We start from the raw sequence: 19868 nt of genomic DNA, 5'->3' as shown, positions 1-19868 counted from the left end.
TGTGGACTAATTTAGGTGCTAAATATATATTCTGATTCACTATAAAAGTGAATCCAAGTGTTTCAGATATTAGAATGACACGGCAACCGTATGTTTTTGCTTGTCACGAAGGCTCAGTTATGATTGTGTGCGTGGTGTCAAATGAACTGTAAGGGATTTAAGGTATGGCATTTCATGCAGGACTGCCTATCTAGACTAGTTCTGTGGAAAATGACAACAAAAGGGAAGAGTAAGGGAAAGGCTTCCTTTTTTTGATCATAAGTGTGAGAAATGAACACCTGATGGATATTTTTCATGTTTGAGAAATGCAAACTAGCAATTTGAATATCTCGGCATTGGGTCAGGGGGTGGCCCGGACATTAAAATCTGTGCAAATATTATTACACTGGGTGCATTTGCATTTTTTCCTCCAATTGTAATTTCAGGGGTAGAGGGTAATTTCAGGGGTAGACAGTCATGAGAGCTACAAGCCTGCTTTATTGTGCTAGTAGGGCCTGCTGTGACTACTTCAACTGCTCTTCATCCTAAAATGTGGCTCTCATAACTTTTTGTCTATATTTTGAATGACCCATACAAATGTCTCACACTTAGCCTACCTGATATGCATTGTGTAGAACCCTTCCGTTTATGACCTATTCATACAAAAATGCTCTGTTAATGAACAGAGAAACCACAACAGTTACTAATCATATCTAACAAATGCCTTTATTGCCTGTCGGTATCATTTAAAAATTTTCCTTTTTCAGTACCTGAACCATAGACCATTCATGCCTTAATCCGGAGACCTATAATGCGGCTTTGTAAAAAAAAAAAAAAAAAAACGACATTGAATGGCTTTGAATGCTGCTACTTTGATGCAGTGTTTGTCACGAATGGGCTGTGTTCTCTCAGCTGCACAGTTCTTCTATAATGGTTCTCGATAGAGATTTCTGTGGCATGAACATCTTGTTTGTCTGACGTCTAATCTCTGTGCATTATCAGGGTGTGTGTATTTGTGTGAGCAAATAAGTTGACTGAGGGACTGGAAAAAAATAGTCTGTCTATTGTTTAACTTTTATACATTTGGAAATAACTGGCAGTTTATAAGATTGAACCAACACATTGAGAGTACAAAGAAAAAAATAGACAAGCCTGAGATAGTAAACCAGTTTCAGCTCGGATTTGAAGGAAATGAGTGGTGAGAGAAAATACTACTCTACTTCAGGTAGGACCTGTCTGTCAAGGAGAAGCTGACATTGTGGTCTCCATGTTGTTACTACGCTACCGATCAAGAGGTGTGGCTGAAAAAGTGGCATTCCTTTTGTCTGCGAAACTCAAAAGTCGGCAGACTTGTCTTTTCCACGGACAAGCTGTGAAGAGGATTTCCAGTAAATGAAATTGTCAGATCAGAACAGGCCATGCCCATTTTGAATTTAACCTCAAAAGGAAGCCTGCCATTGTTATGTTGTGAACCAAACCAGGTTAAATCGGAACACGACATATTAGGAGTGAGTGGAAAATTCCTATTTTCTAGATTCCTATTATGGAAAGCCTATCATTGCTAGTGTTATCTTGACTCATTCCCCATGGTGTTTACGTGATGTGTTGTGGTGTCACTGGGTTGGACACACTACTTCAAAAGCAAAGGATCTCTGTGAATAAGCCACTGTCCCTCCTGTCAGGGCTCGTCTCTCCCGTGTGGAATTCGGGGTTTCCCCTGCCCTTTTTCCACGGTAGCTCTCATTTAAGGGGGCTGTTCCAGGATAGGTGGTTTTGTTCCTACAAATCATTTGCATGTTTAACTAAGCGCTCCGGTCTGAGTTCCTCCTCCACAACAATCAGGGGAAACGCTGAGGATCGGTGTAATTATGAGCTGCTGTGTGCAGTGGTGGCTTTTAACGGCCTGTGTGAAAACGCGTTAACAGACACGATCCAGATGGAACACATTCCATCAACAACGGTCTGTAACACCCTGATGTTCTCTCCGTCTCAAACGGCATGCCTGTGCTAAAAAAAAAAAATGGATGTTTCGTGATGAAAGCAGTAAATTTGCAACAAGTGGCCAAAAGCAAAGTCTCTCTCTCTCTCTCTCTCTCTCTCCCCCCCCCCCCCCCCCCCCCCCCTCAAAACTCAGTGTTTCTGTGTGACACAAACAAAGCTGATACATGATCTCCTAGGTGAGTCAGAGAAAGGGAGAGATGTTTTTCCTGTTGAAACTAGTGCAGACAGGTTTTAGATTCTGACGTATACCGCCCCCCAAAACACCATTCCTTGGGAAAGGGTGTGTCAATACCTATTATGGCGTCAGGGGCAAGTAACCCTACCTGGACAAAGTGGAGGATAGGGAGGGCAGTTTGGGACACTAAAGACATTGCTCTGCACACCAGTGCCATGGAACGATTTTTTAAAAATCAACCACGTGTTCTCTTAATTATCACAAGGTGACCGACTACCTTTTTACATTTCTTAGATCTGTCACAGTCACAGTCCATGAAATGAAATACTGCATTAAATATTCCATGAAATGGTATTCCAGAAGAAATGAAACCTCAGGCAAACTGAAACTTTGTTTTTCCGTGGGTGATACAGTTGTGAAATATCCAGAAATAATTACCAAGGGTGTATTTAGGTATTAGCACACAATATTGTGTCATCGTAGAGCTTATGTCAGTGTTGAGAAATTTGTTTTCGTTCAGTACACATGTAGGCATGCCTGAGTGTGTACTCAGAAGCGTAAGTCAGGTGTGTGTGTGTGTGTCCGTATCTGTATGACAAGGACACAATGACAGTCTCTCAATGAAAGTCAGTACTCTCTCTCTCTTTCTCTCTCTCTCTGGTGATTTCCCCACTGGTTTCTGTCACACGGTGCTATTTGACTGTACTCTTTCTACCCTGCATCGATATATACGGATGTAAGTTGATGAAATATTTAAATGTGTATGTATATCCACGCATATAATCTACCCGCAGTAGCGGAGACCAGAACAGCTGAAAAACCGTTTAAACCATAAAAATACAGTCAGTGCTACAAGTTAATTTATTTTGAAAATTTTATTTTTTTCCTGTTTGTTTTTGCCAAGCACTGTCTGTTGGAATTCCGTTCTCCTCGTCTGAAAATTGATTTCTGCAATTGTCCTGCGAGAGGGAATCCAACATAATGGAATCCGTGCAAAAACAGACCTGAGAAGTGTTATCATGGGATTATTCTTTATAATAGCTGTGGCAGGATAGGTCCCTCCTACAGAGCGTTAGGACAGTCATTGTAAACGTGTGATCAGACAGCCCAGAGCATGAGGAAACGAGCAGGTTCAGCGTTTTGCCCGTGTGTGATGGATTAGAACAGGCGTACACCTCTTCAAATGAAAAGGAAATTACTTGTCAACCTGTAACATGGCTATTAGGCCTTATTCAAATCACTTGGCCTTATTCAAATCCTTAACATGTACTTGCGCGCACACTAACATATGCGCACGCACACGCACAGACACGCACACATAAACAGGCTGTGGGCCGAATAAACAACTTGCTGTGGTGAATCTGGGACAGTGACACTCAAGAACATTGTTTTTCATATATTAGCAAAACTGCTGTAAGTGTAAACAGAAACCAGAGAGTGAGGAGAGAAATGGCAGGGATATGGATAGAGAAAATGAGAGGAAGAAAGGAAAGAGCAAAGGAGAGATAGGGAGAGCGGGAGGGAAAATAGAGAAGTAGGTAGATGGAGATAGGGAAATGAGATGGGAAAAGAGGAACAGCAGGAGTGAGAGAGATTAGAATAGAATACAATTAGAATTAGTGAATGGTAGATTAGTAAATCGATTGGTGAATAATTCATGAAAAGACAGGCTTCCCCTGCAAAATGACAGAGCCTAATTCAACAGAACTTCTAGAATTCTACCCTTGCTTCTCTGCACCCAATTGTGTTGTGTTGTGTCGTGTATGTGAATATCACCAGTGGTTGTTTGCTTCAGTGGGAAATGGTGGCCGTCCCCATGGTGATAGCAGGCATGGAAGCGGAGGAACTGGTTTTGGGGCGGAGGCCAGGTCATGTGACCTTGTCGGCAGACAAAGCACTTTTGCTGAAATGAACCCTAGCTGCTGCTGAACCAAGCCTGTAGAGTTACCACCTTTAATGTAGAAGTGGGTTTCACTTCCAACCGCAAAAAGATATCAAAAATACTGTCATTCAAAAAGGAAACCAGCGCTAAAACTACGGGCATTCAGCTACAAAATATCCAGGAAATTATTTGGTAAACTTTTGTTCTTGGTTGTGATAAAAAAAGTCACGTTGTCCTGCCATTTCTTTCTTTTTTCTAGAGCATTGCTGAAATGGTAAGTACATTAAATGCCATTGGCTGATGTGGAATTCTTACACATTCTTAAAACACCTAAAGGAAGACACGGAAGTGCCAGTTGACTGTACTTGATTATACAAGCCAACCCTCAGTGTCTCAACAGGAAGTTGATACTTAAAAAGTGACAACACTGCCACCATGTGGTCATGAATGAACCTGCATGCTTCTGGGATTGACCATTTTCCATATGAAGGAGGGAGGGGACAAAAGGCACATCTTAACCCTATAATTTATCTGAGAGTTAATTGATACTCATATTATTTATATGTCCTTCATGTCTTGGTGTTACTGGATATTAAAATTGCAGCCATGATATTCATGTACAAAGCATGTTACTATGTGGAAAGCAGGTGCTGATATATGATCTTTTTCCATGGCCTTTAGAATATTTCAACACCCTTTGTGCAGCTGCAGTTGTCAGAGGTAGACTCCCTAACGTATAAGGCTGTTAGCATATTTATAAAGGACAAAATTTACATTTTTGGCAGTCCCTTTGAAAACGTTCTTCTAGATGTTATGACCCATTTTTTCACTTGGAATTTAGGATTGCCTTTAGAATTTGTGTGTGGGTGGGTGTGTGTGTTTGTGTCTATCAGCCAAGTTCTGTATACTTCATTGTGAGCTCTCAAACCATAAAAACAGACCACCTGTTCCCTTTTTTTTCAAATGAATTGAAGCATTTGGATCAGACACAAAGATGATCCAAATGCTGTGTGTGTGTGTGCGTGTGTGTGTGTGTGTGTGTGTCAAGTTCATATCCCTCAGTCTTTTTAAACCTGTGTATGTTTGTGCTCTTTAGTCATCTTTAAGACTTGTGCTGGTGGAAATATGTTTGTTGGGCCTTCTGCCACTAACAGCAGACATACACAGCTGTCTCTCTGTGTGACAAAGACAGACCCAAAGCCCAGACCTCCTATCCTACAAATTCCCCTTCTCTGAACCCCATCCTCATACAAACCGGGTGAAATGACCATGAGTAGAGGACACATAACTGTATGGACTACTGTAGTGCATCAGTGCTGCAAATGGCTTGAGGGAATGATCGTTGCGCCCCGAGGCTCCTCCCAGTTCCAGATGCATACCAGCACATGGTCTCACACATATGCTAATGTAGATGCGCACATACATACAATTGTTTACATTACAGGCATTTAGCAGACGCTCTTATACAGAGCAACTTATACAACTTTTTACATAGCATTTACATTGCATCCATTTATACAGCTGGATATATACTGAAGCAATGCAGGTTAAGAACCTTGCTCAAGGGTACAAAGGCAGTGTTCTACCCAGGAATCGAACCTGTAACCTTTCGGCTGCAAGACCAGTTCCTGACCCAGTATACTACACCGCCGCCTTTTTAGCATGTATACACATGCACGCACACATGCAGAAATATATAATAGATTAGAAATGAAGATACAGTTTAGCCGTCAAGCTCCACTTATAAACAATCTCCGTACATCTGAGAGACACTACCTCACTCAGGTCCACAGAAATGTGGATGTGGATGGAGTTAATGTGTACAAACACAAGCCATGCGCACACAAGAATGGATGTGCCCATAAGGGCTCCTTGAGTCAGCCTGAGGAATGACCACTTGTAAAAAGAAGTAATAAAAATGCCTATTGTGGAGTTTCTTTCCAGACAGATGGTCAGGACATGATAGCCCAGATAACATATATACAAGGTCTCCAGAAGTGTCAGAGCTAGCCTAATGAATTTTAGACATATTAGGCATCAACTGCCTCTAGCCGCTGCTAAGCTCTTTATGCACTCAATGATTTTCTCGCACCTATCTTACTGTGCTACAAGCTGGTCCCAGGCAGGAGCGTCTACGCTAAAACCATTATACACTCTCTACAAACAATCTGTGAAAATTCTTGATAAAAACCAAGGAGCTACCATCATTGTACCATCATTCAAAAGTATAATGTATTGACCTTTGACAGTTTTCTTTGTTTTGCAGATATGTGCCTGATGTATAAATTAATTCATGATCTTGCACCACCACCACTTAAACAATGTGTGTCATTCTGCAGGAACAATGCTTGGGAGACCAGCGCATCAGTCAGAGGTGACTGCTCAGCTAAATTTAGAAATACTGTTTTCGGACAATCAGCATTTTCAGTCAGAGCAGCAGATAAATGGAACTCAATTCCCATCCATATAAGAGAATGCACAAGCTTCAGTATTTTTATAACAACACTTAAAACATGGCTCAAGACAAACCAATCATGTGATCACTGATCTAAACCTTTATATGGAACCAACTGTTTTCCAACATGGAGATTATGTAATGTATATTTTGTATGATGTTGTTTTGTATGTGATGCACTGTTTGTAAATTTTGCTAATTGTATTGTTTTTAATTGTTTGTATTGTACTGTTTGTATTATACTGTATTGTTTTTAATATTTTCTTGCCCAGGGACCGCAGATGTAAATGAGCTATATAGCTAACTCTGGCCCAACGGTTGTGTTGTGCATGGCCCCTGTTAAATAAACAAAATAAACTTAAAAAAAAACTAAAAAAAGAAGGGTATAGAACAGCAAAACTATAAAGTACTGAATCACGAAGATCACAAATATACAGCACTGGGAAGTGAGCATCGCATTTTCTTGGCAATAAATAGCTGTACGAAATGAGTATTGTACCTTATTGAACCTGTGTTTTGTAGTTGTTCCAATGACCATGATATGCACTTTTGTACATCGCTTTGGATAAAAGCGTCTGCTAAATAAATGTAATGTAATTTGGGCCCATGTCCCTCCCAGACTGAGCTAGCTTCTGCTCTCCACTGGATATGTGGCTACATGCCAATGTTATGGGATGCATGGACGGATGAATGGATAGAATCTTGGCCAGATGCATACATATATGCTTACATACACACACTTTTGATTTGCTCAATAAAATAAACTGAGCTGGTATTATGTGTGTGTGTGTGTGTGTGTGTGTGTGTGCCTGTGCGTGTCAGAGTCTGAGCCTTACATGGATGATGGGACTCAGCAGAGCAGGAGGGGTGTGTCCTTGGTGGCTTATTTGTGTGAGTGACAGCACGAGACTGTTGCCCAGGTGGGAGAACGGCTGGCACTGATGAACTGTGGCAGTGGGCGGAGTTAGCCACAGATGGACTTCCATCCATACAGATGTAAGCTCATTAACTGAGCTGATATGGCCAACTCACTAGGGATCATTGCTCACAGTCTAACTGATAGCAAGCAGCACTCTCATCTGTCTGTAACCCCTCAATGTACCTCCTCTTCCTCCTTCCTGCCAGGGCTGAACTTTTAACCGCCGCATGGAAGGAATCGATCTGTTACTCTCCAGACCACATCTACACCTCGCACACCGCTAGGATCTTTACCAATCATGAGCCATATATGACATGACATATCACTTGACCCCACACCACACTGCCCATTTAACATCCAGATCGAGACATAGAAAACACTCATTTAAGTTTACTGTGATGGCTTAGTTAGTAGAACATTGAGCTAACAATGCAAAAGGTTGTGGGTTCAATCCCAGGAGACTTCACATACTGAGAAGCATCTGCATTTGTATGCTGTGTGGTGCTTTGTATAAAAACATCTGCTAAGAAGCATATAATTAATGAGTACAAGCTGATTACAGATGAGGAACCCATAAGAGGGATGTACCATTTATGAATCCCATAACTTTTATTTTATTCCCAATAGCACATTTTGTATTACCATTCTGTTGCTGCCTACTCCTAGGTATGGGTACGTGCCGAAAAAAACGTGCGTCTTCCAAGGCCAGGGCTGCAACTCGCCAATACATTTCTCCACTATCCGCCAGCTGAGCTACACAGCCAATTTTTTAAATGCACCCTTTATTTAACTGAAAGGCCTCATGAACGATAATCTCCTTTTCATGAGAAATCTTGTCAAGATGGCAGCCATAAAACTGCACAGCAAAAAAGACACGTCAAACACAGAAATGCATGATGGCCCAAAGGCACAGTGAACGTTTGCATCTGAAGAGTACACTTCAGCTCATGATGTCATAAGATCAAGGGTTCAGAAGCTCACGGTGTACCTCAGACAGGAACATGTAAACAATGTTTCTCTGCAGGGCTGCTGGGTGGCTCATTCGGTTAAGGCATGGGTTAAACAGATCAAAATTCAGACCCGACTGTGGCCGATGTGCAGTTGGAAATACAGTATCAGTATCACTGCCCAAGGTATCGGAGGGTCCAAGTCAGTTAGAGGTCCCCATTTCATCGCTATCTAACAACCCCCGCTGGTGGATAGAGGGCCCCGTGGACTGTATTTCAAAGTCAAATAGGAAAGGTCTTCCCTGACTCCACTATGTAAGCTTGTAAGCCTGGCTGCAGTCTGCAGAGTGAACACAAACGGGCTGATGGCACTACGTGCTTCGGAGGAGAACCGCGGATGTCTACACTCTGCCGAATCCACAGTGGGCTTCACACGCGGGTGCGGCTGTGGTCGCAGATAGCCGGACATTCCAAATTTCGGGTGGGAATTGGACATGTTCATCCCCACAACAGCCACCAAATAAATAAAAAAAATATATATATTTAAAAATTACTGAAAATTAAGGCTTGAAGTGATTGTGCAGCTTTTCAAGCAGAGATTTGGGGCAAATCACCCCGATGCAAAGCACAGTACAGGCTTGTCGGCTTTTTTGCAGTGTAAAAAAAAATGTGCAAGTTACACCTTATCTTCCTGAAGTGGTCTGGAAAGCAGTTTCAGGTAGCAAATTGTCACCTCACTTTAAAAACATATTTTCAATATTTTTTTTCTCACCACTTGAATTCGATTAAGTGCTGACTCGATGCAAATCCTTAAAATAGCAACCACGCCATATCCGCTGATCTATAAAAATGATAATCGCACAGAGCAGGATTATGAAAACCGTGAGAGAGGGGAGAGAATGAGCCTGTAGGTGTAAATGCATTTTCTCCCCGACAGAAATAAACAAACACAACCAAAGCAGACAGAAAAAGAACCAGATGAGATTATGGGCTGAGTTACTGACACGGGCGGAGTCCGGCAGAAGCATGCAGGAAAGAGTTATAAATGATTACGCTGCCTTCATCCCCCCCAACACACACACACACACACACACACACACACAGATATGTACGCACACACACACACACACACACAGATAGGTACGCACACACACACACACAGATATGTACGCACGCACACACACACACACACAGATATGTACGTGCGCACACACACACACACACACAAAGATATGTACGCACACACACACGCACACACACACACTCTTTTCATTGGAAATTTGAATTGGCTTGACAAGGCGTGGGCCTGTATGAGTGATGGCCGTGTAGACGTGGAAGGTGTTACTGAGTTTCCCATTCCATGGGGAGATTCATTCACACACTTGCCTGGATCGCCCTCACTCCCAATTCCCCCCATATCCTACATCAATCAATCAATCAATCAATCATTTATATCACATTTAATATTTCATACATCCTAGTACATGATATACACTACCCTCAGTGCAACAGCATTCTGCCTGCACATCTCAGTGCCCCTGCTGGACGGAGGACTGCTGAGCCTACACCATACTGATACCATTCAAATGAAAGTTCTTTGTTTACCCCTTGCCTACCCCTGAGGTGGGTCTGCTAAGGATGTGCAGGATGTCAGGAGGCCCACTTTGTACCCCTGAGCTCTTTGGCTCAGTGACCTTCTCAAATGCACGCCTTCCTGAGGACCACCCTCACAAGTCTGTGCACCCCAGACCACCGCCCCTGCCCCACACCCCATTTCGGATCTTATCTGTCAAAGTTATCTGGGTGTGTGCAAAACCTCTTTGTTCTCATCTGTTGACTGTCAAGGCACTCAGAATGAAATTGTGTCGATATAAGGAGAAGGGTAGATAGATGGATGTGGAGAGCCATATGATTGATGGGGGAATGAATGGGTCTGGATTTAGATGTATGTGCAGGACTCTTCTCCAGCAGGGTAGCAGCAGTTCCTGCTGACTGACTTTGGAGTGGAGTGAAGTGAAGGTGGAAAATAATTGGTCAAATGAATTTTAAAGAAAGCATTGTGGCTTGTGTACAGCAATGGCAAGGTTAGATAAGAGTGGAGTACCAGGCTCCTTTACAGCATAAAGCAATGCCGCCAGCTTTGGCCTAATGGAGTCAACTTAATAAAAAGGTACAATAATATTTTAATAATCAAAATGGAACCCTCAGCAGAAATAGCCATACTACTGCCTCCTTAATAAGACAGTACACTTTGTGATATTATTTCAGTGTCAAAAACAAACAAAAAAATATAAAACTATGTTGGGTATCATAAAAAGCCCAGAAAAGGTGAACTATCCCTTTAAAGACTAGTTTTCTGCACAAAGCCAGTTGGCAGTTGTCTTGTTTTGTTTTATTTTGTTGGACTTGTTACAAAATTAGCAATGTTCAGAGAATTGGCTTTCCTTGACTGTGCATTTTGGTTGGCATTTTGAAATGATTCTGGCAGCCCTACTGCCCAGACATCTCCTTTGGCAAATGTCACAGAAATCACAAGACTACCATCAGCATACAACATTTCGCTGATAATTCAGTGCACCAAAATCTGGCCTCAATTTAACTCCTTACAGGAAAGCCCTAGTTAATTCTGAGGTCTTAATGAATTCTTTAGATCTACATGCTTGCAGAGCACAGTCCATTTCAAAATAAACTGTATCGCCGTTGCATGTGTTCTTCCGTCATCCCTGGACTAAGTTCATAGTTGGGCAAGGGACTAATGAGTCTAACTAAAGTGATTTGATGGTTATTACTACATTAAAACATAAAACCTGGCACAGCCTGCAAAGGTGGTCCCAAAAAAACCCAAGAAAGCTACACAAAAACCAAAGTACTCACCAGTGGATGCCGATTCAACTTGGTCTTCTGGGCCAGCCTAAAATCCGGGATTGGCCTACATTCCGTTCCGTTGAGGATTTTTATTTTTTCCAAATGTTTGTTCATTTTAAAAAAAATAAAACACGCAAAACAAATAACAAATGGAAAAGCGAAAATGGATTTCTTGTCAGTGCTCGAACAAGACAAAAAATAAATAAATGAACATACGGGATAGATGGCGAGACTGAGATTACGAACAATATATGGTGAGACAAGACTCGGCAGTTGTAACCCGAATTTCCCTAAACGAGAGTGCTATACCAAACCAAAATTCTCCACAAAACAAAACAAACAAAAAAAAACAATGTCGTCTGCTTCTGGACATCCACTCAGTTGTCCATTAAAAAAACAAACTTTCCAACACTATATTTCTTACCCTTTGACCTAGTGGATCGGGTGAATGAAAGAAAAAAACCACCGATAATAACCCAAAAAAATATATATGTAGGGGCTGTAAAAACAAATCGTATCTGATTGTGTGCATATTCCAAACACTGCAATATGTTACACTGCTCTGGAATATATATTATTATTATATTGTCACAATTTATATGGTAACTTTGCTGTCTCTTTTGGGTATAAATACTTTTAGGCCTGAGCAAAGTCACAGAATCTTTGTGTTGACTTTGCTGTCTTGCCAGACACCATACTCACACGCGCAGTAGGCTATTACACCATGGAGGAAGTGACGTTTGTGTCAAGCGAGTAATCTGCCTCTCAAGTCCTTACATTGCTTAATTTAAAATTTTGTTTACTAATTTTCAGTGTTGCCTCAGACACCCCCATACCACGTTTGAATGCGCGTGTGACTCCGTTAAGTCTACAGAGCAGTAGAAAACTTTAAGCGATCTAAATGACAACACCGGCATTCTGGAACTTAAAGTCAGCACGTCCCAAGAGGAGCATGACTCAACTCGCACGACCGTCTCCCTCAGTGTGAAGTTAAAGAGGTGTGACTGGAGTCACACATCCATACTTATGTGACGGCCACATCGGCGTGATTCTCAACCACATTTGTCAGATCCCCTTAAAATGTCACCTGGAATGCACACCGCACATCTTTCAGGCAATTTCTCCCAGAGATATGGTTTCTCTCTCTGATTTTTATTTGTCGCTATGGCTGTTTATATTACCATAAATAAAATTTTCAACCAGTGAAGTCATTCAAGCAACTCAGAATATATCATATCAGCAGTAGGCTAATCGGTGCCTCACAAATCCTAGCGTTTCTGGTGGTATCTGCTGTAGTAGCAGCAAACAGTATTTGAAGCTGTAGCTTTGGTGATATTGCATAGATAGAAAGTAGCCGTGCAAAAAATAGCCGCCGTGCCAGGAGCAGCTGCAGAAATAATGGGCACGACAAGTAGGGGCGTGCATCGCGGGAGGACGAGGGGCCGTAGTGAGGCGGGACTAAAACATATTTCGCCGCCCGCGTCTCCGACGGTGGGGCTATTGATCAGGCTATCGGGTCTCATGTCTGCGACTTTGCTGATTTCCATGGAGATCACATCGCCGAGGCTCCCCCCTGGAGATACTTGAGCTCTAATCGGCAATTGTAAAACCGTATGTCCCTGCTGGATTGCATTAGGATGAGACGGACACTTGTGGCCTTTTACGTTGGGCATTAAATACAGGAATACAATTTTATTAAAGCCTGAATCCCTCTAATTGAAAGACCAAGTGAGAACACACAACCTCTAAAAAGCTATTACAGAAAAAGGGACGTATTATTTCTTTCTCTTCAGTAATACTGTACCTTCAGTATTTATGCATTCCTATGGCTGTCCTTTGCAGTTCATACCAGCCTTCCTTAATTATGGGATGGCTGTGTGTGTGTTCGCGCGTCTGTGTGTGTGGATTGGTGGGGAGAAATAGCTCTCTTTTACCTCTGCCTCACACTGGGATTTCTCATTTCCCATGAATGCATTGCTGTTTTTAGAGAGAAAAGCAACGGCAGAGTGTTTGCAGTGGAATGCACCAAAGAAACAGGGCACTTAAAGAGGATCGGCATGATCATTTACCACTTTGCAGTAAAAGGGTAAATTTAGAGCTATGGTAAATAATTCATTACACATTTTACCAAGGTCAGCCACCATCATGCAATAACTCTGTGGGACCAACAGAGGGCATCCTAGTGTTTGCATTGGATAGCTACTGTACCTCAACTGTTAATTATGTAACAGCAATAAATGGTTTCTTAAATCATGTGTCAAGGTCTTTACTTCATTACTGGCAGATGATTAACTGGTTGGATCTCAGGACTCTAATTCCAATCTCTGCTCCTCCATAACACTGAGTAGGGGCACGAGATAAAGAAGCCATTTAATCTCGGGTGTTCAATCTTAGTCAAAAAGTGGGTGCAGGTTTTCAGATTAGCCCAACACTCCAACGCCTGATTAACTAACCGCGGTCTTCAATAAAGAGCTGGCCTAAAGCAAAAACCTGCACCCACATCGACCCTTCTCAGATAAGAGTGGAGTGGACACCCGTGCAATTTAACAGGCATTGTTCCTAAGGCAGTTTTATGCAAGTACAATGTAGTAGAAATCTGTTGCCAGGAAACAAATGTTGCCAGGCGGCGCCCCAGACGCAGGGTCGCGCGATTCCGCTGTTCGTTCGCTCGCGGCCTATTTGAACGAAGACCGCGGGGTGACAGAACTCACGCGGCCTCGACCCCGGCAGCTGGGCCTCAGCGGGAGAGACGCTCCTGGTGCTGCGATGCGTGACCCGCGGAGCCTCGTGGCAGCACTCAACAAGTTCCCTCTCTGATCAGCCGTAACCGTAATATCACCCTGACTCTAATCGCACTTTCGCCGAGTGCGGCCTTGAGGTCAGGGCGGCGTGTTTGCCGGGTGAACAGGTCACCCACACCCTTAATGGAAGAAGGGGGAAACCGTGCACCACGTCTGTGTCTACGTGAGCAGCGTTTGCACACTGTTCAGGATTTATGGACTTCCCGAGGGCTGGACTGAATGTGGACGGCAGGGGAAGTGGTAACGCTACGGCTGTTGTGTTCATTGATTTATTAATCCCTGAGAAATTTACTCTACAGGGGCAATCCATCACTGCCTGTCTAACATGGAGGACACTAGGGGTGTGCTGCCTCTTTGGCACTAAGGAAACGCGCATGTCACCCATCTGTGCCTGTCTCCTACTGCATTCATCATCTGTACCCAGTCGTGGGTAACTCCAGTCCCGGGGGGGTGTGGTGTGTTTGCAGGTGTTTGCTTCCTCCAATGACTCTGTACACACCTAACAGGCGTCTGTCACAGCAAAATGTTCTGTATAAGGAACATGAACAGCCTCCAACACTCAATTAATTACTTATAATCATTATTATTAGTTTTTGCTAATATATCAAATCAGGTAAATGACTGGGGTAATTAATTAAGAGCAGAAGTTGGCGTGGAGTTCTAAAACACATATGGCCATCCTTGCCCTCCCCTTCTGTGTCAGAATAATACTTCCCAGACTCAATCCTGGGAATCAATGTGTGTCCTGGTTTTAGGGCCAGCTGAAATTGTGCCATTTGCAACCTAATTAGACTGTTTAGGTTTTTTTTTATAATTAATTAAAAGATAAGCTGAGCTGTAAACGGAGTGGTAACGATTCATTCGTTGGTTTTGTGATTAATTGTCAGGGGAAAAAAATAACATTAGCTACATTTCCACAGTCAGGACGGCCAAGTTGAGTCAAAAGCTGAAGCGAGTGCCTAAAGTCTTATGTTATAAACTCAGGCCCATATTCAATTCAAATTTTTCCTTATCTTTCACTTACAAGGGCAAGAAAGCAGTAATGAAGTAATAATGGGACATCTATGGCCGTGAGCGTGATGGAAAATGAGTTAACTGGACCATTTATGCGCAGAGGCTCATTAAAATACATACATTAAAGATGGATGAAAAGGGTAAGAGGGAAGAAAGAGAGAAGAGCCATTAGTAAATGTTTCCACGGTTGTGATCTCTGATGACATTTAAAGAATGCTGAGCCCTTGGAAATGGTCCCGGCCTGCGTGGTGGCCTGTTAGCCATGCTAATCTGGATTCCTTTAGATTAGACTGCGGCGGGCTGGCATTTACCGCCTGGCTCGGCCGAGCCGCGGCTACACCGACATCAGACGAGCCGCTTATCAGCGCTCCAGCACTTCGCTAAGCCACTGCTTTCTCAACACAGTCCTGTGTTAATTACTGCCAGCCACACGCGACAGACTGGATGTGCAGCCACATCACACACATGCACGCACACACACACGTAGGGCTTGCATACACCTTCAAAGGAACTTTGCAGTTCCAAAGCTTTTGCTTCACCTACCTTTACTATGTTTTTCCTGCAAGTTTCAAATGCGCAAATTGTATTAATCGAATCACAAAATTGTATTCTTCGAATCTGGCTCGTTAAGTGCAGCCAGATTCGAAGAATCTGGCTGCGGAGCTCAGGCAAGACTTTCCACTCAGTCCAACAGTGGAGCATGCGCCTCCATTGCGTCAGAGGAGTATGCATCATGTGGAGCTTGTGCAAACAGATCTGCAAACAACTGACTGACCAGATGAGGGCGCAGCTGCGTATAGTCCAAGTGTTGCATCGCACCTCTCTGTGCATTGAATGCCATTTCAGAACCTCTTCTTCTGCTTTTAAATTTCACAAAACAAGGAAGTGTACAATTTCCCCATTGTGTCTGCAAAATGAGTTTCCATACCACACTGGACAGTGGTAATGAAAACAAGTACAGTTCTAAACTCTTGATTTCCAAAGTAATGGGAACCAAATTAGTAGCACAACAAAATTCAAAACCACAACGGGAACAAAGCAACAAGTAAATTTTCAAGTCTGTTTTATTATTTGCATTTGGACCTCTCACCGATAGTCACACCCCAGTTCTTTGAAAGTGTCCTACTAATCCACAATAGCACCAGACAGAGTGAGAAATAACAGGCCATGATGCTATTTTCTCATGCTATATTTGCCCAGGAAAATTTAAAAAAATTGAGATTGATGTCAAATTTCCAAGGGAGCAGCGCATGGATTAGTATAAATACGCAAGAATACGAAAGACCATTTAAAAAATGAAAAGCAATAAAGCGGTGTCACGACACCGGTTGAGATATTCATCAGCAGTACAGCACGTGAGCATCGCTGCCAAGGGCCCTGGGAGACTGCAGCCATAATGCTGAAGTCATGCTGAAGACATTGCGATGGGGAATGAAGACGGCTGCCAGAAATCCTCTTCCTCGCTCTCCCTGCGTCCCTCTCTTACCCCGGCATGCGTCCTGGCGCGGTGCCCGCGGGTCCACTCCTTGGCAGGCACCCCAGCTCTGATTCAGCGCCCCCTCTGAATTGAGACGGGCGCGGGAGGGCACGGCCAGGGTGCGCTCGTCGTGACGGAGCTTCATTACCCCTCAATTTATTCGCCCGTTTATTTATTCTTCTGCATGTCTGCCCCGAGGGCCCCTGCGGTCAATACCCGTTTTTAAATATCGCGGACGTGCCGCGGGTTGGCGGTTTGTGTCTACGCTGCGCTCGCTCTCTGTTTTTCACCCCCTCCCAGGTGCTCAGTAATACATTACAAGTCTTTGGTTAGTTATAGATTTGACTGGTTATTATTTTGAAGCCACTCCCCTCTTCACGCGAAAGTACCGCCCAATCTCCCCCCATGATTCAAGTCACTGGCTAAGGCATGTGCTGACTGAAAAGCAGAAATGGCCTGACAGTAACAGGTACCCTCTCCCCTCAGACCCACAGGGTGATGACAGTCTCTCTCCAACTGGTGGGAGCTGCTTTCATCCCTGCTTCTCTTCTTTTCTCCTCTCTTCCTTCCCTCTGCTCCTATCTCAACCTTCCTCTTCTTGGGTCTTCCCTCTCCTTTCGGCGCCCCTCTCTTCTGCCTCACTGTTCATCTTCCTCTCTTCAGTCCTCCTCCTTTCGCTCGGTGTGTTACTGAGCATGTGCGGTATTGGGCGCTGCTCAAACGTACTCTGTGGAGTTCATAGACATCGTCTTCTCTCCCTCCTGGGCATGTATTAGTGAAGGGTGATAAAAGCGCGTGATGAAGGAGAAGCAGTGCCCTCCGTGAGCAGAGATGCTGGATGTGTGCTGGCGGGACAGTAACAAGGCTCGAATACCATCAGCCCAGAAGAACACACACATCTGGATTTACCCACATAAGCAGGTTTAAAGGCGCCTTGGGAGTCTGTTTGATTCTGGCGGACAGAGAAGCATTGAGCCCCAAGCCTCCTCTGGACTTTCACCATTAAATTACTGACTGGTTACAGGCTGTGTCAGCATAGTTAATGTGTCTCTGTGTCCCCTGGGTTTGTACCTATACATCAGTCCCAGTGCGATTGCCTCCAGGCTAATTATCTGTGTGTGTGTAGGAGGGGGGACTGGGTGCCTATGTGTGCAAACAGCACATAGATATGTCAGGTGGAGTGTGTGAAATGAAAGCCATATCTCACTTCTTTATTGTACATATGGGGGTGGCCACCAGTTCTCACTGGAAAAAAAAACTATCTAGCGCTAATATTCACACACACATGCGTGCACGCACACACAAACACACACACATGCAATAAGCACACAGAGAAGCAGTGGTAGAATACTGAAGGTTCTATTGAATTAGGCTCTGCCATTTTGCAGGACTGGATGACCCTCTTTCCTTACCACTGCCCATTTTTAAAATGTTAAAATATGATGCAAGATGTAAGGCAAACATATTTCTGGGTGGTACAAATGATGTATTATACCTTAGTGTTAAAATGAAATTATTGCCATATTCAACATCATCACAATACATATGAATAAACAGGGAAGCTTTGAGCCAGTTCAAGGGTAAGTGAACTGTACCCAGAGGAAGTGTAACTGGTAAAACCCCACAACACACAAACATAAACATGGCCGTCTCTGGCTCTTCTCCAATTAAAATAAGCTTTATTGGCATGACCACACATCAGCGTAGAATTTCCTAAGAGATTGTTTACATAAAACAACAGTAGTGCCAAAACAACTATATGAACAGTAATAATGCAAGTAATAATAACTAGGGTGCTTGGACCCTCAGTAATACGGATGGGGGGTTTCCTAATACTAAAAACTGAATTTGTTGAAGTCAGTAATTTCTTTGAGTTTAAGGAGAGATTTTTCTAATTTAAAACAATATTTTTCTTTCGATTCGCTATACTTTTCACAATGTAGGATAAAGTGCATCTCTGTTTCCACCTCACCAGTCTGTCCTTTGGCAGCCATGCCAGTTTATAACGGTCTTTCTAAATGGCCAGGCTGTGGCCACTGAGCCTGTACTTGGTGAGGATCTGTCTCTGCTTCACGTCTCTGACAGTGAAGAGATACTCGGCCAATGCGTAATCACGTTTTACGCCCCGATAGCAATCAAGTTTGCTTTGAGTTTTGGTTATGTGGTCTAATATGTGGTAATAGGATTGTTTGATTTGCTTCATAATTTGGTTTATTGTGATATGTGGTGCATTACTAGAAGAGCTTGTCTGAGCTTGTTTTAAAACAGAATGTGTTATTTTGGTAAGCAAACTTCAAGGCCAGTTGACTTAAGGGACTTTTCTGGGTTTAGCTCAGTGAGAATTCTCTTTCCCCCTCTCTCTCCCTCGGCATTACTGGGAAGGTGAATGCTAATATGTTCTACAAATAAATACTGGTGTAATATCTATTTGCTGTATGCATGATGAATTACATGTCCTGGTACCCTATCTGTTATCTTGGCACTAAGTATGGAAATATATGCTGATGGCTATGGATGAAATGCACCAGAATCAGTGAGTGATGTTTCAGGGGAGAGGGATTTTCAGTTCTTCCAACAGGACGAGTGAAACAGGCCAGAAAGAGGATGCTTATATTTTGCTCACTGCGCCATTTTTCTCTTTTCCGTGACTTCGTGACTCAGGCGTCTGCCTACGCCCCCCCCCCCCCCCTTGCCTCCACTCCTTACCCCTTTTTATATCCACTCCTTTTCTCTCTTCTTCATTTCACAACCATTCTTCTGGCCGTCAACTCTTCTTCTCTCCTCTTCCTCTCTACACCGCTTCCTTCTGCTGCCTCTGTGGATGTAGGCTCTGTGTGTTGCAGAAAGTAATAAAGTAAATAATAAAGAAAGTAATAAGGCTCCTTTTCAAATACTTTTAGGGGAGACCCAGTTTTATTTGTAAAAGTAGTTTATGTATAAATCACTGACTGATTGGAGATTCTCTGTCCAGCACAGGAGGCAAGAAAGCCATAGGATTAAAAGCCGGTATTGATTAGGAACAACAGCGCTGCGTCTCAGTCTCTCCACTCTCAGCAATCGCAGCCCCCTGATAACTTTCCCACTAATTACAAACTAATGTGTTATTCTCAGTAACCCAGGGCAGGATCCGCATGCAAGGACTGCCTCAGGGTTAAATCGATAGACAGCGAGAAAATACCATCCCCTGCGCCGAACACACTAGTAAAACCCTAAAGACACGGATCATTTTAACCACTTTAGACCTAAGGCGAATAATGAATAATGCATTTCGCCTTCCCAACGTGTATTTCAGCGAATCACGATGCCTTTCGTCGGTCACGTGTCTTGAAAATGATGACAGTGTCTAAAACGCG

At 43.2% G+C, this 19868-nt stretch overlaps 1 protein-coding gene across 2 annotated transcripts in view; it reads right to left on the bottom strand.

Moving 5' to 3' along the window:
• si:ch73-105b23.6 (fibrillin-2) overlaps positions 1-12171 on the bottom strand; it is a 50747-nt gene extending 38576 nt beyond the window's left edge. For both annotated transcript variants that reach the window (XM_064317564.1, XM_064317565.1), the window contains exon 1: positions 11233-12171. The gene's annotated coding sequence lies outside the window, so the exon portion shown is untranslated. The remainder of the gene's footprint in view (positions 1-11232) is intronic.
• Between the last annotated feature and the right edge of the window lie 7697 nt (positions 12172-19868).

The sequence above is a fragment of the Anguilla rostrata genome, chromosome 18 (assembly GCF_018555375.3).
Source record: "Anguilla rostrata isolate EN2019 chromosome 18, ASM1855537v3, whole genome shotgun sequence".
NCBI lineage: Eukaryota > Metazoa > Chordata > Actinopteri > Anguilliformes > Anguillidae > Anguilla > Anguilla rostrata.
Note: the sequence above shows the minus strand (reverse complement) of the source record. Positions and strands in the feature narration are given on the sequence as shown.